Here is an 8663-nt window from a genome sequence, read left to right on the forward strand (position 1 = left end):
GAACCATAAGAGTGGAAGACCAAGAACGAAGTGCTCAGATTAAAAATGATGTAAGGCAGGGGTGGAGTCTTTCGTCCCTACTGTTCAATCTATACATCAAAGAAGCAATGATGGAAATAAAAAAAAGATTCAAGTGTGGGACTAAAATTCAGGGTGAAAGAATATCAATGGTAAGATTCGCTGATGACACTGCTATCCTCAATGAAAGTGAAGAAGAATTACAGGATATGTTGAATGGAATGAACAGTCAAATGAATGCAAAATATGGATTGAGAGTAAATCGAAGAGAGACGAAAGTACTGAAAAGTAGAAGAAACGAGAACAGTGAGAAACTTAACATCAGAATTGGTGATCAAAAAGCACATAAAGTTGGCAACGGCCTTACCGCAGTGGATACACCGGTTCCCGCCAGATCACCGAAGTTAAGCGCTGTTGGGCGTGGCCGGCAGTTGGATCGGTGACCGCCCGGGCGGCCATGCGCTGTTGCCATTTTTCGGGGTGCACTCAGCCTCGTGATGCCAACTGAGGAGCTACTCGACCGAATATAACGGCTCCGGTCACAGAAAACCATTATAACGACCAGGAGAGCAGTGTGTTGGCCACACGCCCCTCCTATCTGCATCCTCATTGAGGATGACACGGCGGTCGGATGGTCCCGTTGGGCCACTTGTGGCCTGAAGACGGAGTGCTATAAGTACATAAAGTTAAGAAATCCTGCTGTAAGAACTATGGGAAAACCGGAACAGAAGAGAATCGAAGCGTTTTAGATATGGTGCTACAGAGTAATATTGAAAATTAAGCGGTCTAATATGGAAGGGAATGAAGAAGTCGTCCGTAGAATGGACGAGGAAAGGGACATACGGAAAACACTGACAAGAAAAAGGGTCCAGATGGTACGACATCCGGTAAGACATCAGGGAATAACTTCCATGTGACTACACGGAGGTGAAGAGGGTAAAAACTGTAGAGGGAGACACAGATTGGAATACATCCAGCATATAATTGAGGACGTAAGTTGCAACTGTTACTCTGAGATGAGAACGTTGGCACAGGAAGGGTATTAGTGGCAATCCGTAGCAAACCAGTCAGGCAAAAAAAAAAAAAAAAAAAAAAAAAAAATATTACTGGACCTTCACATGCTCCTATGCATTTAACATTGAGTGATTTAGTATCCTGAAGCATAAAGTTACATTACAGATCGAGAGTTAGGGCAGAGCTGGGCTTCGTTATCTTTGTTGCGCAGGTAATAATTACGAGGGTCACTCCAAAAGAAATGCACACAATTTTTTTTTTAAATCCATCTTTTATTCTACATGTTTGAAAGTTTTACAGTGTGTAGATGCAACCTTTAGGAACAATATTTTCATTTCCCCACATAATTTCCATCCCTTCAACTGCCTTACGCCATTTTGGAACCAGCGCCTGTATACCTGCATGGTAAAATTCTGGAGCAACCTGTTGGAGCCACTGTTTGGCAGCGGGCACAAGGGAGTCATCATCTTCAAACCTTGTTCCACGAAGAGAGTCTTTCAGTTTCCCAAAGAGATGATAGTCACATGGAGCCAAGTCAGTACTGTAAGGCGGGTGTTTCAGTGTTGTCCATACGAGTTTTGTGATCGCTTCCATGGTTTTTTGACTGACATGTGGCCGTGCATTGTCGTGCAACAGCAAAACATCCTGATTTTGTCGATGTGGTCGAACACGATTCAGTTGAGCCTGAAATTTCTTCAGTGTAGTCACATATGCATCAGAATTTATGGTGGTTCCACTTGGCATGTTGTCCACAAGTAAGAGTCCTTCGGAATCGAAAAACACCGTAGCCATAACTTTTCCAGCAGAAGTTGTGGTTTTGATTTTTTTTTTCCTTGGGTGAATTTGCATGATGCCACTCCATTGATTGCCTCTTCGTCTCTGGTGAAAACTGATGGAGCCATGTTTCATCACCTGTCACATTTCTTCCAAGAAGTTCATCTCCCTCATTCTCGTTCTGTTCCAAAAGTTCGCTGCATACCGTTTTTCTTGTTTCTTTGTGAGCCCCTGTCAACATGCTGGGAATCCACGTGGCACAAACCTTTTTTAACGCCAACACTTTCAGTATTCTGCAAACACTTCCTTCCCCAATCCCAACGTAGCGTGACAGTTCGTTCACTGTGATGCGTCTGTCAGCAATCACCAATTCGTTAATTCTCTGCACATTGTCTGGAGTGTGTGCAGTACGAGGCCTGCCGCTGCGAGGACAATCCTCAATACTGCCGTGCCCGCCTTCATCACGTAACCTGCTTGCCCACCGACTAACTGTACTGCGATCGACAGCAGCATCTCCATACACCTTTTTCAACCTCTTGTGGATGTTTCCACTGTCTCGTTTTCACAGCACAGGACTTCTATGACAACACGTTGCTTCTGACGAACGTCAAGTGTAGCAGCCATCTTGAAGACACGCTGTGATGGCGCCACTCGCGGGAACAGGTTGAACTAAGATTGAAAACAAGCGGAAAGGATGTATCTACACACTGTAAAACTTTCACACATGCAGAATGAAAACCATGTTTTTACAATAATAGTGTGCATTTCTTTTGGAGTGACCCTCGTAATACCGGCCGGTGTGGCCTTGCGGTTCAAGGCGCTTCAGTTTGGAACCGCGTGACCGCTACGGTCGCAGGTTCGAATCCTGCCTCGGGCATGGATGTGTGTGATGTCCAGAGGTTAGTTAGGTTTAAGTACACTCCAGGAAATTGAAATACGAACACCGTGAATTCATTGTCCCAGGAAGGGGAAACTTTATTGACACATTCCTGGGGTCAGATACATCACATGATCACACTGACAGAACCACAGGCACATAGACACAGGCAACAGAGCATGCACAATGTCGGCACTAGTACAGTGTATATCCACCTTTCGCAGCAATGCAGGCTGCTATTCTCCCATGGAGACGATCGTAGAGATGCTGGATGTAGTCCTGTGGAACGGCTTGCCATGCCATTTCCACCTGGCGCCTCAGTTGGACCAGCGTTCGTGCTGGACGTGCAGACCGCGTGAGACGACGCTTCATCCAGTCCCAAACATGCTCAATGGGGGACAGATCCGGAGATCTTGCTGGCCAGGGTAGTTGACTTACACCTTCTAGAGCACGTTGGGTGGCACGGGATACATGCGGACGTGCATTGTCCTGTTGGAACAGCAAGTTCCCTTGCCGGTCTAGGAATGGTAGAACGATGGGTTCGATGACGGTTTGGATGTACCGTGCACTATTCAGTGTCCCCTCGACGATCACCAGTGGTGTACGGCCAGTGTAGGAGATCGCTCCCCACACCATGATGCCGGGTGTTGGCCCTGTGTGCCTCGGTCGTATGCAGTCCTGATTGTGGCGCTCACCTGCACGGCGCCAAACACGCATACGACCATCATTGGCACCAAGGCAGAAGCGACTCTCATCGCTGAAGACGACACGTCTCCATTCGTCCCTCCATTCACGCCTGTCGCGACACCACTGGAGGCGGGCTGCACGATGTTGGGGCGTGAGCGGAAGACGGCCTAACGGTGTGCGGGACCGTAGCCCAGCTTCATGGAGACGGTTGCGAATAGTCCTCGCCGATACCCCAGGAGCAACAGTGTCCCTAATTTGCTGGGAAGTGGCGGTGCGGTCCCCTACGGCACTGCGTAGGATCCTACGGTCTTGGCGTGCATCCGTGCGTCGCTGCGGTCCGGTCGCAGGTCGACGGGCACGTGCACCTTCCGCCGACCACTGGCGACAACATCGATGTACTGTGGAGACCTCACGCCCCACGTGTTGAGCAATTCGGCGGTACGTCCACCCGGCCTCCCGCATGCCCACTATACGCCCTCGCTCAAAGTCCGTCAACTGCACATACGGTTCACGTCCACGCTGTCGCGGCATGCTACCAGTGTTAAAGACTGCGACGGAGCTCCGTATGCCACGGCAAACTGGCTGACACTGACGGCAGCGGTGCACAAATGCTGCGCAGCTAGCGCCATTCGACGGCCAACACCGCGGTTCCTGGTGTGTCCGCTGTGCCGTGCGTGTGATCATTGCTTGTACAACCCTCTCGCAGTGTCCGGAGCAAGTATGGTGGGTCTGACACACCGGTGTCAATGTGTTCTTTTTTCCATTTCCAGGAGTGTAGTTCTAAGTTCTAGGGGACTGATGACCACAGATGTTGAGTCCCATAGTGCTCAGAGCCATTTGAACCATTTGACCCTCGTAATATTAGGGCCATAACAAAACTTTATTTGGAGTATTCAGGGAATAGTGAACATTCACACGTTATGTACGCTGCCCAGCCACATTAATGTGTCCACCTTGTCAAAAGCTTGAACAAGCAACGTTTGCAGTGTGGACAACTGCGAGACGTGCAGAAAGAGAACCAGTGAGGTTCTCCAGAGTACCGAAAGGGATGTGGTGCCACGCTGATTCCAGTGCCGTGGCCAGGTTTGGTTGAGTTGGCTCTGAGCACTATGGGACTTAACATCTGAGGTCATCAGTCCCCTAGAACTGAGAACTACTTAAACCTAACTCACCTAAGGACATCACACACATCCGTGCCCGAGGCCAGATTCGAACCTGCGACCGTAGCGGTCGCGCGGTTCCGGACTGAAGCGCCTAGAAGCGCTCGGCAACAACGGCCGACTGTGGCCAGGTTTCTCAGTGCTCGGTCGAATAGGTCCCACAGAATCTCAATTGGATTTAAATCCGGGAAGTTTGGTGGCTAGGAGAGTGAGATAAACTCATCGTGCATCTGCCCTCGAGCTGTGTGACAGGTTGCATTGTCCGGTTGATAAATGCTATTGAGCCGAGAAAAATCAGACTTCTTGTTGGGGTGAACATGGTCCCCAAAGATAGATGCATACTTGCATTGATCCACTGTGTCTTCAAGAATGACGAGGTTACCCAGGGAACTTTACCCAGATCGTAACTCTTCCTCCTCCAGCCTGGACCTTCCCGACCATTGGAATAGCCCACTTATCGTCATTCAATGGATGTCCAGTTACGGTACTGGCGTGCGAATTCCAGTCTTCGTCGCCAGTGAACAGTAGCCAGCATGGGTACACGAACGCAGGAACGTTCGCTGAACGGTCATTGAGGAGACACTGCCGATAACCCCTTGGCTCATGTGGGTTGGGTAGATGCTCAACAGTTGCATGTCTATTCGCCCGTACACATCTCCACAACTGTCGCTCATCCCTGTCATATATGGTCCGTCGTGCACCACAGCTGCTTCAGCATCGCTTTTGGGTAGCGCCATTTTGCCATGGCTAACGGCCTTGCCGCAGTGGTAACACAGGTTCCCGTCAGAGCACTGAAGTTAAGCGCTGTCGGGCTGGGCTAGCACTTGGATGGGTAACCATCCGTTCTGCAGAACGCTGTTGGCAAGTGGGGTGCACTCAGCCCTTGTGAGGCAAACTGAGGAGCTGTTTGATAGAGAAGTAGCGGCTCCGGTCTCGTAAACTGACATACTCTGGGGAGAGCGGTGTGCTGTCCGCATGTCCATCCAATGACGCCTGTGGCTGAGGATAACAGGGCGGCCGGTCGGTACCGTTGGGCCTTCCAAGGTCTGTTCAGACGGAGTTGAGTTTAGTTTTAGTCCATTTTGCCATGCATGGTATACTTCAAGCACGGCGGTACACGAACAGTTTTGGAAATGCAACCAGTCGTTGGCCCGAAGGTCCATTGACCATGTCCTTTTGGACGTCAGACAAATCGCTCCGTTTCAGCATTACGACAACGACTGCACAGATTTCGGCGATTCCCCGGTACCCTTTATACGTGTATACCACCGCTGCTAGTGCTGCTACGTGCCGTCTGTCAGTGGTTATTGAACGTTGTCGTCGAACATAGGCGATGGTCATATTAATGTGACTGCAATGTGTAAATTCAAAACAGTAGGCAATACTGACCCTACGACTTATTTTAGAACCTAGATTAAGAAAAGGCAAACCTACGTTTCTAGCATTTGTAGACTTAGAGAAAGCTTTTGACAATGTTGACTGGAATACTCTCTTTCAAATTCTGAAGGTGGCAGGGGTAAAATACAAGGACTGAAAGGCTATTTTCAATTTGTACAGAAACCAGATGGCAGTTATAAGAGTCGAGGGACATGAAAGGGAAGCAGTGGTTGGGAAGGGAGTGAGACAGGATTTTAGCCTCTCACCGATGTTGTTCGATCTGTATATTGAGCAAGCAGTAAAGGAAACAAAAGAAAAATTCGGAGTAGGTATTAAAATCCATGGAGAAGAAATAAAAACTTTAAGGTTCGCCGATGACTTTGTAATTCTGTCAGAGACAGCAAAGGACTTGGATGAGCAGTTGAACGGAATGGACAGTGTCTTGAAAGCAGGATATAAGATGAACATCAACAAAAGCAAAACGAGGATAATGGAATGTAGTCGAATTAAGTCGGGTGATGCTGAAGGAATTAGATTAGGAAATGAGACACTTAAAGTAGTAAAGGAGTTTTGCTATTTGGGGAGCAAAATAACTGATGATGGTCAAAGTAGAGCGGATATAAAATGTAGACTGGCAATGGCAAGAAATGCGTTTCTGAAGAAGAGAAATTTGTTAACATCGAGTCGTTTCTGAAAGTATTTGTATGGAGTGTAGCCACGTATGGAAGTGGAAACATGGACGATAAATAGTTTGGACAAGAAGAGAATAGAAGCTTTCGAAATGTGGTGCTACAGAAGAATGCTGAAGATTAGATGGGTAGATCACATAACTAATGAGGAGGTACTGAATAGGATTGGGGAGAAGAGGAGTTTGTGGCACAACTTGACTAGAAGAAGGGATCGGTTGGTAGGACATGTTCTGAGGCATCAAGGGATCACCAATTTAGTATTGGAGGGCAGCGTGGAAGGTAAAAATCGTAGAGGGAGACCAAGAGATGACTACACTAAGCAGATTCAGAAGGAAGTAGGCTGCAGTAGGTATTGGGAGATGAGGCTTGCACAGGATAGAGTAGCATGGAGAGCTGCATCAAACCAGTCTCAGGACTGAACACCACAACAACAAACAACATCAGTAACTAAACATGGTTGTTTTGTATGTCAGTTAATATCAAAGTCTTCATTGTTGAAAACTTATCAGTCACAGCTGCTAGTTCACGCTCCCCATAACATTTTGGAATATTGCTTTAGCAAATTCTGTACCATTATGTATTCAGTTGCATAGGCACGTTCCATATGCAGGAAGCTGTATAGTCATGTAACGTAGGTGTCACAGTTCACTGGCTACAAAGCTTAAAGATTACACACCAGTCACAACTCCATTCTACATTCGTAATATTACTCAGGAACATTACACAGACCCGCCAAGTTAGCCGAGAGCGCTAATGCGCTGCTTCCTGGACTCGGGTAGGCGCGCCGGCCCCGTATGGAATCCGTCTGGAGGATTAACGGCGAGGGCCGGTGTGCCGGCCATTCTGGATGTGGATTTTAGGCGGTTTTCCACATCCCATGGGGTGAAAATCGGGCTAATTCCACTGCAGGGGATACAGGGTGGCGACAGGAAGGGTATCCAGCCAACCTCTGACACTAACATCACCAAATCCATAGTAACAAGGCCGACCCCACGTTGAAGTGGGACAAAGGCCAAAAGAAATTGATGATGATGACTCAGAAACATTACACGGCTAAAAGGCTACACCAAGACAGGTATGCTGAAACTGCACAACTAAAAGGTTTCACCTCTTTGCTTCTAACACTATTCCCAACACATTAGACGTTGTCCCCATATACCACTGAATGTACCTGCAAAATTATATCATAGTAGTGGTTCAGCAGATATGACTTCATAAACATTGAGTAATCCGAAACTAAAAATCGAAAATAATTATAGTTTTGAGTTTTCAACCATGATCATGTTCAGATCCATTATTCAAGAATTGTGAACAATCAAAACAAAATTTTGTGAAAAGACACAATCATTAGCTGTGAAGTGACTAGAGTACAGTTGCGGCAACATTCCGTGGTGTCCAGCATCTTACTCAGTAATTGAGCAAAATGCTGAACAACACTGCTGGACACCATAGTGCTGTGCCGGTCATTTTCCCTCTAATGACAATGTTCTTTTACAAAAGATTTTTTTTTATTTTTCACAATTTGTGAATAATCAGATCTGATTATGATTATTAACTTATGAGAACTGATTATCACGTGCGATAAAATGCATCTTATACCGTTACACTAAAGTCCTTTAGAAATTATACAGTTGCAGAATCTCTCGAGACAGTTTATCGTCCATTGTCACCCTTGAATCTCATTATCTATATTGTACACAAAATTTTTTGTATAGGAGAACTGGAATTCAATGAAGTACAGATAAAGCGTCGGTAGGGGTGACATCACTGGCTTGTTTGTTTTTGCAGCGTAACCTGTCATCTCGCGGTATCTGGAGAACACCTGCGGGGCTTGAGTGGTGCCGTTATCTGGTGACTTGACACATTTGGACGACTTGGGACATACGGACGGCCCGGGTGCGGTCACCGAAATTTCGGAAGCACTTTTCCATTACGCAACGCCCTACAGCATAGCTTCAAACACACAAGACTCAAGTGGTTTCATTTGGTGGTCAAGAATTCACTTCACGCTGATCAAATTTTGAAACCCAAAATAGCAGTAAATCACAGTTCAGACTATTTCAAATG

At 47.0% G+C, this 8663-nt stretch overlaps 1 pseudogene; it reads left to right on the forward strand.

Moving 5' to 3' along the window:
* Positions 1–371: 371 nt before the first annotated feature.
* Positions 372–489, forward strand: LOC126238465 (5S ribosomal RNA; annotated as a pseudogene).
* Positions 490–8663: the final 8174 nt, after the last annotated feature.

This window comes from Schistocerca nitens, chromosome 2, assembly GCF_023898315.1.
Source record: "Schistocerca nitens isolate TAMUIC-IGC-003100 chromosome 2, iqSchNite1.1, whole genome shotgun sequence".
In the NCBI taxonomy this organism is placed as follows: domain Eukaryota; kingdom Metazoa; phylum Arthropoda; class Insecta; order Orthoptera; family Acrididae; genus Schistocerca; species Schistocerca nitens.